Source organism: Megascapheus bottae, chromosome 1 (genome assembly GCF_031878675.1).
Source record: "Megascapheus bottae isolate mThoBot1 chromosome 1, mThoBot2.hap1, whole genome shotgun sequence".
NCBI lineage: Eukaryota > Metazoa > Chordata > Mammalia > Rodentia > Geomyidae > Megascapheus > Megascapheus bottae.
In genome coordinates this window covers 38,103,469-38,115,478 of record NC_143509.1, presented here as the reverse complement: position 1 = coordinate 38,115,478, position 12,010 = coordinate 38,103,469, and positions in this window count along the sequence as shown.

The window sequence follows — 12,010 nt, the reverse complement described above, 5'->3', positions numbered from 1 at the left end:
CATATTGTATATGGGCTTCTTGTTTTGAAATCCTCTCTAAGTGGTCATTGTTGGTATACAAAAAATTACCAATTCTTTGTGGGTAGGCTTTGTATTTTTTTTAATTTGCCAATGGTATTTACTAGTTCTAGGAGCTTGGGTGTAGTGCACTAGTAGCTAGGGTAGTTTTGATTTAGAATCATGGTGTCTACAAATCTAGTATGACTACTTTCCTATTTGGAACTCTTTTAAAGTAGTTCTATCTCTTGTTGCTCTATATAGAACTTCTGTACAATATTGAAAAGCGGTGGAAATAATATCATTGTCTTAATCCTGGTTATAGAGAAAATTTTAGTTTTGTACCATTATTATGACATTTGTTATAGATTTGTCATAGATAGCTTATTTTATGTTCAAATTATTATTGCTTCTATTCTTAGCCTTTTTAGAGCCTTTAGTACCAAAAATGTTAGGTTTTGTTTATTTCTGTATCTATGCATGTCATCATAGGATTTTTGTCTTTGACTCTATTAATGTATTGTATTACAATGCCATGCTTTTGTATATTGAACAAACCTTGCAGCTCTGGCCTGAAACCAGCATTATTACAGAGGATATATTATTTTTTAAACAAATTATTAGTTGTTGAATTCAGTTAGGTAGTTTTGTTAAGGAATTTAGCATTCATGTTCTAAGAGATTGATCTTATTTTGTTTTCTTTTGAATCCCTGTAGCCTTTTTAGGATGAATATGATCCTGGCTATATAGAATGACTTTTGTAGTAATTGCTAACTTTACATTTCATGGAAAGTTTGTGGAGGTGGTATTTGTCTTCTTTAAAGGTATTTGATAATTCAGTTGTGAAACTATTAAATTCTGAATTTTCCTATCTTGAGACCAACATTTTTGCCCTATCAGTTTCAGTACTTCTTATAAGTAATGACATGGTAATATATCTTATTTTCACTTGTCTCAGTATTTGTAAATTGAGGTTATCTTGAAAAAATTTTGTTTGAATAACAATTACAAAGTGTTACTTAAGATGTTTAAAATTTCATTCATATTTGTTGTTCACCCTTTTCCTAACTTATTTAGGTGATTTCCTTTCTGGTCAGATTTGTAAAGAGATTTTCTTTACTTTTTTTATTGTATTTTATTTCTGGGATAATGTACAGTGGTGCTACAGGTACATTCATCATTTAGTGGGTGAATTAGTTCTTGAAACTTGGCATTCCTTATCATGATTTTGTTCCCCTTTCCCTCCTTTCACCCCCTCCCAATCGTCTTGTTTCCCCTTCCCTTCCCTATCTCAAATCTTGCTTTTTGAAAAAAATATTGACTTTTTGTATAATTCATTGTCTAGTTCATTTATTTTTGTGCTGAAGTTTATGTCTACAGGCTTGTGATTGTTCATATATTTCTAAGAACTGGGCATACATAATTAGAATATTTGTTTGAGACTTCTCTATTATGCTGTTGCAAGAATTATAAATGTGAAGTTTTCATTTAGAACTATCTTTGCTGTGTTCCAAAGTTTCTGATATGTTGTTTCCATTTTCCTCAGATTCTAGAAACCTTTGTATTTTTTTCTTATTTCTTTGACAATCCATATTCACTTCAACAAAATGTTTTTTAGGCTTCATTCAGTTTGAATATTTTCTGTGATTTTTTTCAATTAAGTTCTAGTTTTATTGCATTAGTGACTGATCGGTTACTGAATTTCTAATTTTTGAACTTGCTGACACTTTTTTTATAGTGTAGAATATGGTCTATTAGTGGGGAATGTTCTCTTACTGCTAAGAAGAATGAATATTATGCAGCTACTGAATGAAAAATTCCATACTTATCTGTTAGGTCCAAATAGTCTTTTAAATCTGAGCAGGCATATGGATGTCCAGTTTTCACAATACAATTCGATGAAGGGAGTTATTTTCCCTACATATCTCTTTTCCTCCTTTGTCAAATATCAGATGGCTTTAGGTATGTGAGTTTATTAATGGATCTTTTAGTCTATTCCATTTGACTTTAGACCTTTTTTTTTCTGCCAGTACCAAAGTAAGGTTTCAGTTCTGGAATCTGATACCTCTGGGTAAAGTTTACTACCTCCATAGTAAATTGTTAGTTCTGGAATCTGATACTTCTGGGAATTGCTGAATGTGTCCAGATTTGCTTCAGCTATCCTAAGTCTCTATGGTTTCATTTTTTACATTGTATTTTTTTCTACCTTAGTGAGGAGTGATAATGGGATTTCGATGGAAATTAGATTGAATTTGTAGATCTTCTTTGGCAGTATGTCCATTTTTACAATAGTATGCCAACACAGAGACACAAAAGTGCTTTTACTTCCTAATGTTTTTCTCCCATGTCACCAACATTTTAATTTTTGTTGTAGAGGTCATTTACTTCCTTATTTTGGTTGTTTCCTCCGTATTTTATTTTTATTATTTGTTGAGACTTTTGTAAACATTATTGAGTTCTTAGCTTTCTGCTTTGTCTGCTTATTGTTGAGTTGCAGAAAAATTATACATTGAGTGAGTTTTGTGTCCTTGTTTTCTGGGGTTTTTTTTGCAAGTCCTGGGGCTCGAACTGGCCTTTAATATTTATCAACACTAGGAGTTTGAAGGTGGGATGTAAACAGTCCATTAGACATAAGATTGTATTACCTATAGATTTTGATAATTTATTTTGTTCCCTATTTGGATCCCTTTTATGTCTGTCTTTGGCCTTATTGCTACATTGAAAAGTAATAGCGAGAATAGATGAATATCTCTTTTCCCTAATTTTAGAGGAAATGACTTTAGATTTTCACCATTTTAATGCAATGTTGCCTGTAGGTTTGTCATAGACAGCCTTTTTAAGTTCCAGTATATTCCCTCTATTCCTAAGTTCTTCAGAACTTTTGTCATAAAAGAATGTACTTTTCAAAGGCTTTTTCATCTGCTGAGAATATCATGTATTTGTTTCCTTGGTTCTGTTAGTATAGTACATTTTAATGTTTTTTTTACATACAATAAATTTATTTTCAACAAGGAAACATGGCTCAAGCCTGTAATCTTAGCTATGCAGGAAGCTGAGGTCTGAGGATGGTGACTCAAATCCAGCTAGGCAGTAAAGTTCTTGAGACTCATACTTCCAGTTAACCACTAGAAAACTATGAGTGGCGCTGTGGCTCAAAGTGATAGAGCATTAGCCTTGAACAAAGGCACTCAGGGACAGAGTTCAGGCCTCTGAGTTCAAGCCCCATGATTTATTACAAAGAATGAGGAAAAAGGAGGAGGGAGTAGGAGGAGCAGGGAGAAGGAGATGTGGCCATTCTACTATTCAAAAAATAGGGATTGGACCATTGGATGGCTTATATGTAAATTATTAATAACAACAATAATTTAAAACCTCATGTCACATTTTGCAAAAAAAGTTTCCTTGGCAAGAACTTTTTTTTAACTTTTGACTCCTGCACTAATATACTTCCTGGCTGATAGTAGGTGATAAATAATTATTCATGCTGACTACGCTCTAGCCATCCTGATTTCTGACTCTGACTTCACTAAGGAAAGCCCATCACACTTTGAGGAAACAGTATAAACCATGTTTTATCTTCAAAAAGGTGTAACCTAGATTGATTCTAGTTTGCTCAATTCATTGTTGGTTTGGATAGCCTTTCCTATCACAGCTTCTTTATGCATTCACCTGGCCTGGAAATGCTTAACAGTTGCATAGCTATTTCTTTGTATTGCTGCATCTGTATGTATTACAAGCTACACGAATAAGAACATGTTAAATTTAAATAGGAAACAAGAGGCAGAACAATGATATGTGCCTGTGGATAATTCAGCACTATTTGTTGATGCTGCTGATTTGCATTTTACTCCCACTGGCAGCTAGAGTCAACATGACTTATGTGTTCATTCTAATACCTTAATTCTAGTGTGCTCTCTGTTTTTTAATAATACAGATATAATGTGACTTTATTTTTTTCAAAAATGTAAGGAATATTTTACGTGTTTTTCCAATGTATGGGTAGAAAGGCAGTTATTGATTATTAACAGATGAACTAACACAGTTAAACAAATGATTTGGCTATTGACTATGAACAAGAAGACTATAGCCAAAGTTCAGAACTGTTGATGACTGATATTATCAAATACTCCTTAAATAAAGAGTACTTTTTCATATATTTTTTATTGTAATTAATAGAAAGGTTACATGATATTTGCCAGATAGATGGTGCATTAATTCCCATACATTGATACCCTTTCACATGTTTTGGTCCCCGTTTCCCTCCCCCCTACCCCCACCCGTCATCTTGTTTTCCCCTGTTCCCTATCCAATTTCAAATAACCAAATACAAATATATCCGATATATCAGGTAACAAAGTGAGATACTGTAACAATATGAGATAACCAAGGGACAGCAAAAGAGATAAGGACCAAGAATCACACAAATCAGAGAAAGGCTGGATAAGTGGAACTGCATTAAACTGCAGAGCTTTTGTATGGCAAAGGACATAACTAGTAAACTAATTAGGAAGCCTACAGAGTGGGAGAAGATCTTCAGTAACCATACAACAGACAAAGGCCTCATATCTAAAATATATCAACAGCTCAAAAAATTGAATCAATCCAAAACTAATCTCCAAAGTAACAACCATCCCATTAAAAGATGAGCCAAAGACTTAAAGAGAGTCTTCTCTGAAGAAGAAACAAAAATGGCCTATAGACACATGAAGAAATGCTCAACATCTCTGGTCATAAAAGAAATGCAAATCAAAACAACTCTGATTCCACCTCACTCCAGTTAGAATGGCCAGGATCAAGAAAACTAATAACAACAGATGCTGGAGGGGATGTGGCCAGGAGGGATCACTACTACACTGTTGGTGGGAGTGCAAACTCCTTCAACCACTATGGAAAGCAGTATGGCAGTTCCTCAAAAGACTAAACATAGAGCTCCCCTATGACCCAGCAATTCCACTACTTGGCATTTACCCAATCATCCAGAAAGAAAGACATACTAAATCCACCAGCACTATTTACCATAGCAGAGGTATGGAACCAACCTAGATGTCCCTCAGTTGATGAGTGGATCAACAAGATGTGGTATTTGTACACAATGGAATTCTATTCTGCTGTCAGAAAGAATGACATTGCTCCATTTGTTAGGAAATGGAAAGACTTAGAAAAGATCATATTAAATGAAGTAAGCCAGACTCAAAGGAACTTAGGCTCAATGGTTTCCCTCATTTGTCATAATCAGTAGAAACCTTGGGCTCTCCTAGCAGAGATTTGCAATAGAGCAAAGCCTTGATACAAAAGGCCATATAGTAGGACGCTAAATGAAAGGATCTCTAGGATATAGAAACATAAGCCATATAATGAATGATTGTTGTTCTTAAGGTACTATGTTATCTCTCATCTCTTTTGTTGTCCCTTAGTTATCTTATTAATGTTTTTTAAAACTAGCCTTCCCATCCTGATGATGAAATTAACTTGTTCATATTGAAAAAAGTTTTGATTACCTGTTGAATTTGTTTTACAAATAATAATTTTAAGAGAACTTTTGTTCAAGTTCATTAAAGAGATTTGTCTCTAGTTTTTTGTTTTTGTTTTTGCTTTTTATTTTTTGGCTCCCCAAACAGTTTTGAGTAAGTGTAGTGCTGTTTTCATAGAACCTGTCTGGTAGTGTTCCTCCTGTTTCTAAATTAAATAATGTTTAAGGAATACTGATAGAATTCAGCTGTAAAATCTTTAGGACCTGGTCTTTATGGCTGGGAGATATTCTGGTGCTTGTTCAATCTCATTCCTTTTTATGAGTCTGTTTTATATGGTTTATGTCTTCTTGGTGCAGCATTCTCAGCTTGTATGCCTTGTGCAATTTTTCTATTTCTTCAAGAATTTCAGTTTACTGGAGTATAGATTTATGAAAATAATTCTTCAATATCTGTAATATATTTATTATAATGTTTCTTTTTTCATCTCTTATTTTGTTTCTTTGGGTTTTTTGTCAAATTGCATAAAGTTTAGTCAATTTTTACTTTTTCAAAGAGCCAGCATTTTGTTTCATTGATTCTTTTTTTAATGAATTTGGGTATGCTGCTATTGGGTGTATACATGTACTGTTGTAATTATTTCTTCATTGATCATTCCCTTTATTATAATAGTTGACATTTTCTGTCTCTTCTTAATGAATTTGGCCTGCAGTCATGAGCTTGCTTGCTTTCTTCTTTCTTTCTTTCTTTCTTTCTTTCTTTCTTTCTTTCTTTCTTTCTCTCTCTCTCTCTCTTTCCTTCTTTCCTTCCTGTCTTTCTTTCTTTCTTTCTTTCTTTCTTTCTTTCTTTCTTTCTTTCTTTCTTTCTTTCTTTCTTTCTTTCTTTCTTCCTTTCTTTCTTTCTCTCTTTCGTCATGGGGCTTGAACTGTCCCTGAACTCTTCAGCTAAAGGTTACCACCCTACCCCTGAACCTCAACCCCACTTCTCATTTTCTAGTGATTAATTGGAGATAAGAGTCTCACATTCTTTAGTGCCCAGGCTGGTTTGGAACCAAGATCCTCAGATCTCAGGCATGAGCTACTGTGTCTAGCTTGGATGAATTTTCTTGGAAGGTCTTTGTCCATTCCTTCACTATGAATTTGTGTTTATATTGGTGAAATGTGTCACTTGAAAACAAAAAGCAATAGTATTATGAAAAGAATGAGCATACACACAAATAAGTTTGAGTCATGAAATAAAGATGGTCAGCACAGTGAAAAGTATGAAAAACATGACAAAAACAACATAGTGTAATTAGATAAGAGACAGAAAGATAAATAGGGCAAACAAACAGAAGACAAAAAATCATATAAGAAGCATCACATACACACAAGCAGCATGAAATAACTAATATTCTTCTGGTTCTAGTCTGTGGTGGGTATAGATGATGATTGGTTATGTGGAGGGATGAAAATATAATTAAAAAAGGATTAGATACCTAGTATATTGATTCCAATATGATGGTTTCTGTTTAAAAGAGAAAAGAAAAAGAAAAAGAGCAGTGACAAGGAATTTGAGGATTAAGTTGAGAAAGTTGTTTGGAGAAATTGAAAGGTAAATGACTTTTTTTTTCAGATTTACAACTAGGAAATAGCAGAGTTGAACTAATGACTTAGACACAGAAATTTTGAAGTTCTGCGTTTTATCTTGCACTATTATGTATACTGCAGCAGGTTGCAGAAATATTGAGCTTTGGTACTTTCAGTAGATCGTTAATTGGGAGATGAGCCTCAGAGATTAAAATGCTAGTGGACTCTTTGTGTCTCCATTTTTAGGCTCAGAAAGGAATCCCAATCCTCTTTAGTCATCAGAAGTCAGTCTGAGTGTCTGTGAAATGGTTCCCAATGCTTGATTTATTTTACACATGCATGCTAAATTTCTAGGGTCCCCTAGTGATTTCCCAGGTGGGATCCAAAGTCACTATTCTCAATTCTTCCCTCTCAGATGAATATTCTCAAGGCTACAGCCCTTGGAGATTGTTTTCTTTCTGTGCCCCAGCTGTCCTCCCCCCGCCCTTTTTTTAATCTCTCCGCATTTCCCACAGTAGGATGCACGGTAAAGACCCTGTGCTCTCAGAGTAGGAAAACCGAGGAGGGTTATTCCCCCTGTGGTGCGATCCTCCTGATGTTGGCAGCTGTCTTTCATGAGCCACTTAACCCTAAGGGAAACTGTCGTGATCACAGGCAACTATGGCTAAGTTTTCCCTGCGCTCCCACAGAAATACTCCCAAGATGGAGATTTTTCAGCCTCTTCATATGGCAAAAACATAAGGCAACCTGTTTCCTTTCCCAGTCCCAGATCTGACTCTTACAGCATGCTAGACTTTCCTTCTCCAATCCAGGACAGGTGATGAAGTTCTCTGTGGTTTTCTTTTTACTTTTTTAATTTGTTGCCAGTCCTGAGGCTTGAACTTGGGATCTGGGTGCTATCCCTGAGCTTTTTGCTCAAGTTAGCATTCTTTTCCCTGAGCTTCTTCTGACTTTTATGAGTTAACTGGAGATAAGAATCTCAGAACCATTTCTGACCAGGCTGGCTTTAAAATGTGATCCTCAGATTTCAGCTTCCTAAGTAACTTGGATAACAAGCCACCAGTGCCCAGGTTTACACGACTGTGTGTGTGTGTGTTGAAATATATATCTCCAGCCCTCCTTGCTACTTTGCTTTCTGTTTAGAAATTTGCGTTTATACTAGTTTTCCCATTCAAATGATATTATGTTCCTCAGGTACAACCTTAAATTCACGAGTTTTCTGTGCTTGAAAATTTAATGCTAATAAGCAGTGAGGTAGGTTCTTTCTAATTTGGTTTTCTGGGTGTTTCAAAAGTTTCTTGAACCAAATAGGCTTTAGATCTGAAGCTTAAAAATTTTCTGATTCTTTTTCTTAAATATATTTCATATGTCTTTACCTATGTAAAGACAATATTCGTCAGATGTACATTTGGTGAATCCTGAAATTCTTGCAATTATTTTCCATAATTCTTGGATTATTGTGTACATATTTACTTTATCTTCTCTATTGTATCTGTTCTGTCTTCAATTCCTGAAAGTCTGTCATCCAAATCAACTATTCTGCTGATGAGTAGTTCTCCTTAATTTTCTCTATTTTCAATTTGATCATTTTTCAGGATTTGATTACTGTGGTACTTCTTCATTACCTGATATGTCTTCTCTACTCAATTAATTTAGCTGTCTTTTTAAAATTTATTTTAGCTTTGTAGTTGTATTGCCTTGGAACTAATTTAACCCATTCTTTGCATTCATTGGATTTCATTTTAGTATTTTATAAGTTTTCTCATTGAACTTCATTTCTTTTAGTTTACTATTTGGATTCAAAAAATTGCTTGTAGACTTATTTCATTGAATGTATTAATAATCCTTTGACATCTGTGTATTATCTCTACTTCATTATCATTGTTTCTTTTTTATGATTCCTTTTCCTGGAGGTGCTGTATTTCTTATTTTCTCATATTTTTGGGGTTTCTCTGTTTAGCCTGCTTCATTTAATAAATGGCTTTGGTCCAGGCTTTTTCTTTGGTATAGCTACTTTGGTAGCTCTATTTGCACGTGTCGTCTTGTGATATTTACTGGGGATGAAGTTTTGTATGGTAACTAAGATTAGAACTAAGCTATTTTGGGGTGAGGAATACGATGGAGAAATGAACTAAGGAAGATGGTGTTACATGGAAAGAGTAGTTCAAAGGTGAGGAGGGAAAGTTATGTTAAGCATTTGATGGAAGTATGAGGGAGGATACTCTAAGATAACAAAACAGTGAGGTGAGGTAGGTTACCAGATAGAACACTGGAGAGACCAAAAAAAAAAAAAAAGAGAGAGAGAGAGAGAAAGAAAAGAAAAAATGAATAGGATAAGAAAAGGTAGCAATAAATTGACACATATATAAAAACAAAATTTAAAAAATTAAATAAGATCCCTCCAATTAGAATAACTCAAAACATATCAAACCAAAACACTGGTACACATAGATGTGCTTGAACACACGAGTGCACTCATGCGTGCGTGCGTGCACACACACACACACACACACACAGAGTGTTATTATTCTGAGAAATTCAGTGAGTTCTTAATTCTATGACCTTATTAATAATGAGGTCAGGATGCTATAGAAATATAAATAAAAGTTTTCAATTTTGCCAGGCAAATGGAGACTTCATTGGCGGTTTTCTCAGAAAGTAGCATAGTTCAATGGGTAGGGGAAATGTCTAGCAGCATGGGTTTCATTGTATATGTTCCTCCTTTACTCCTTTCCTCCCTTCCTCTTTCCCACCCTCTCTCCCTTCCTCCATGACTTGAAATTATTGTGAAACTTTTATTATTTTAATTATTTTTAATCTTCAAATGGGTTAAAATATATTTAATTTTTAAATTGTCCACTATCTCTCAGTGGACCTAGATCATAGTCTCCTTTATTTTGCAATGTGTAGTAATTTTTATCCATTCTTGATATTGGAAAGAATTACAGGAAGCCCCACAACATAACAGTGTACCACATATAACAGCAAGGTCACAGACCTAAACCTATATCGAGGACACTCGGGAAGAGGATAGATGACATTAGATAAATTTCTAAATGTCAAGAATTAGAAATCAAAGAATAGAAAGTAACAATGAAAAAAGAACCATGAGCTAAACTCACATCTCAGGATATCTTACCTAAACATACATTTCACAGAAACAATAAATTGAGATAGGAAATTAGAAAGTAAGCTGGCATGAAATAAAAGGCAATAGAGAGATATGAAGAATCAAAAACTTCACTGATAACATTTAAGTTAAATTGAATAAAATATATAATAGATAATATAATAAATATGTTAGGTATATAACATATTGAATAAAATTGAATTCATAGTTAAATATAACATAAGTAGAATAAAGTTATCAGAAAAAAACACAATGGAATGTGTCACCTAATTTGTAATGGAATTCAATAAGATGGTCACTTAGTTTATAATTTTACTGCTATAGGATATGTAGAAAGATTTATTAGTGTATTAAAATGAGAATTACCTAGTACCTAACTTTTCAATTGAAACTGCTTCAGATGTGTCTCTGTCTAAATCGGAGCCAAAGAAGAAAACTCACACTTATATTCAAATATACCAACTTTAATTAGAAAGCATAAAACCCCAAAACATAATGTGTTACTTTACAGAATGCCTGTCAAAACTTAGGACTAAACTACTATCTGACCACAGAACATCTTGACACTCGTTTGATAATAGGACACAAGGAAGAATTACAACAACAAACATCATTAATAAATAACTAGGTTATTAACTACGTTCATAAATGAACTAATTATTGGCCAAACTGAAAAACAGTGCCATCTCTTTTTTATTTTTTGCTTCAAATTTATCTCTTCATTCATTTAGTTTTGTGCAAGTACCAAAGTTGCTATCCCTTAACATCTCCCCTCAGTGCTAGTGTTCTACTTGAGCCAGATATCCCTTCATTTCTGGAATTTTGGTTACATGGAGATAAAAGGGTCTCACAGATATTTCTTCCTTGGCTGGGTTTGAGCCTTAATCCTCATATTCTCCTGAGTAGTTAGGCTATTGCAACTGTGCTGGAAAATTTTAGAATGTTTTAAACGTAATTTGACCTTACTGTGGAGAAATATTGTACAAGGAAAAGATGATCCCCTCTTCTTCTCTTCTTCAATGCCTTGTTCTACTTGAAGTATGATAAATGTCAAAATAAGCACTGCTATCTAGGGTAATTATCCCTTAAGAGCATCACTATCATAATCTAAAAGGTGATGCTTATAGGGATCTAAAAAATGAGATACCTGCTCTTTGCATAGGACAAATTCTTTATGTCAACTGTACAGAGAATCTTAAGTGAGACCAGTGTGCCAGGTGTCCTCATTAATGATTGTAGAAAAAAAAAGTTTGAAGAAAAAGGGTTTTAATTTTTTCCAACTAACTGGAAGGATTTGGGGAACAAGTTAATTGGCATTAAGAAAATAACCCTCATTTACATGCAAATTTTCAGGTCTATGTTTTATTTTAAGCCTCATTACATCATAATTATCTTGCATATGAGTCATATTTGCCTGAATCACTTTAAAAAAAAAGACAAATCAAGAGGGCTTCTTGTCTTAAATATCTTCTACAACTGGTTACTTATTCAAAAGTGCATTTTCAGTTATGTATTAAATGGCAAGCTAGTGATATGAATAAGTGAATGCACCTCCCTTTTTTACAAAATCATTTCTACCTTAGACTCATGTAGACTTAGAAAATGTTATTCAGTGAATACAAAATAGTCTTGTTTGACCTGGGTACAACAAGCTTTGAAAATAAAAGAGCTATTGACTGACTTATGGCAAAAGTTAACTGCCCCTGCCAGAGCTGGCTTTTTTTTTTTACCATGGAGTATTTTAAGTCAAATCAAAACCAAGACTGAGTTTTAGAAGCCAAACATATGTAAATGACTAAAGTCAGAGTGGGTTTAAACCCAGCTCACTCATAACAAAAATTTCTTTT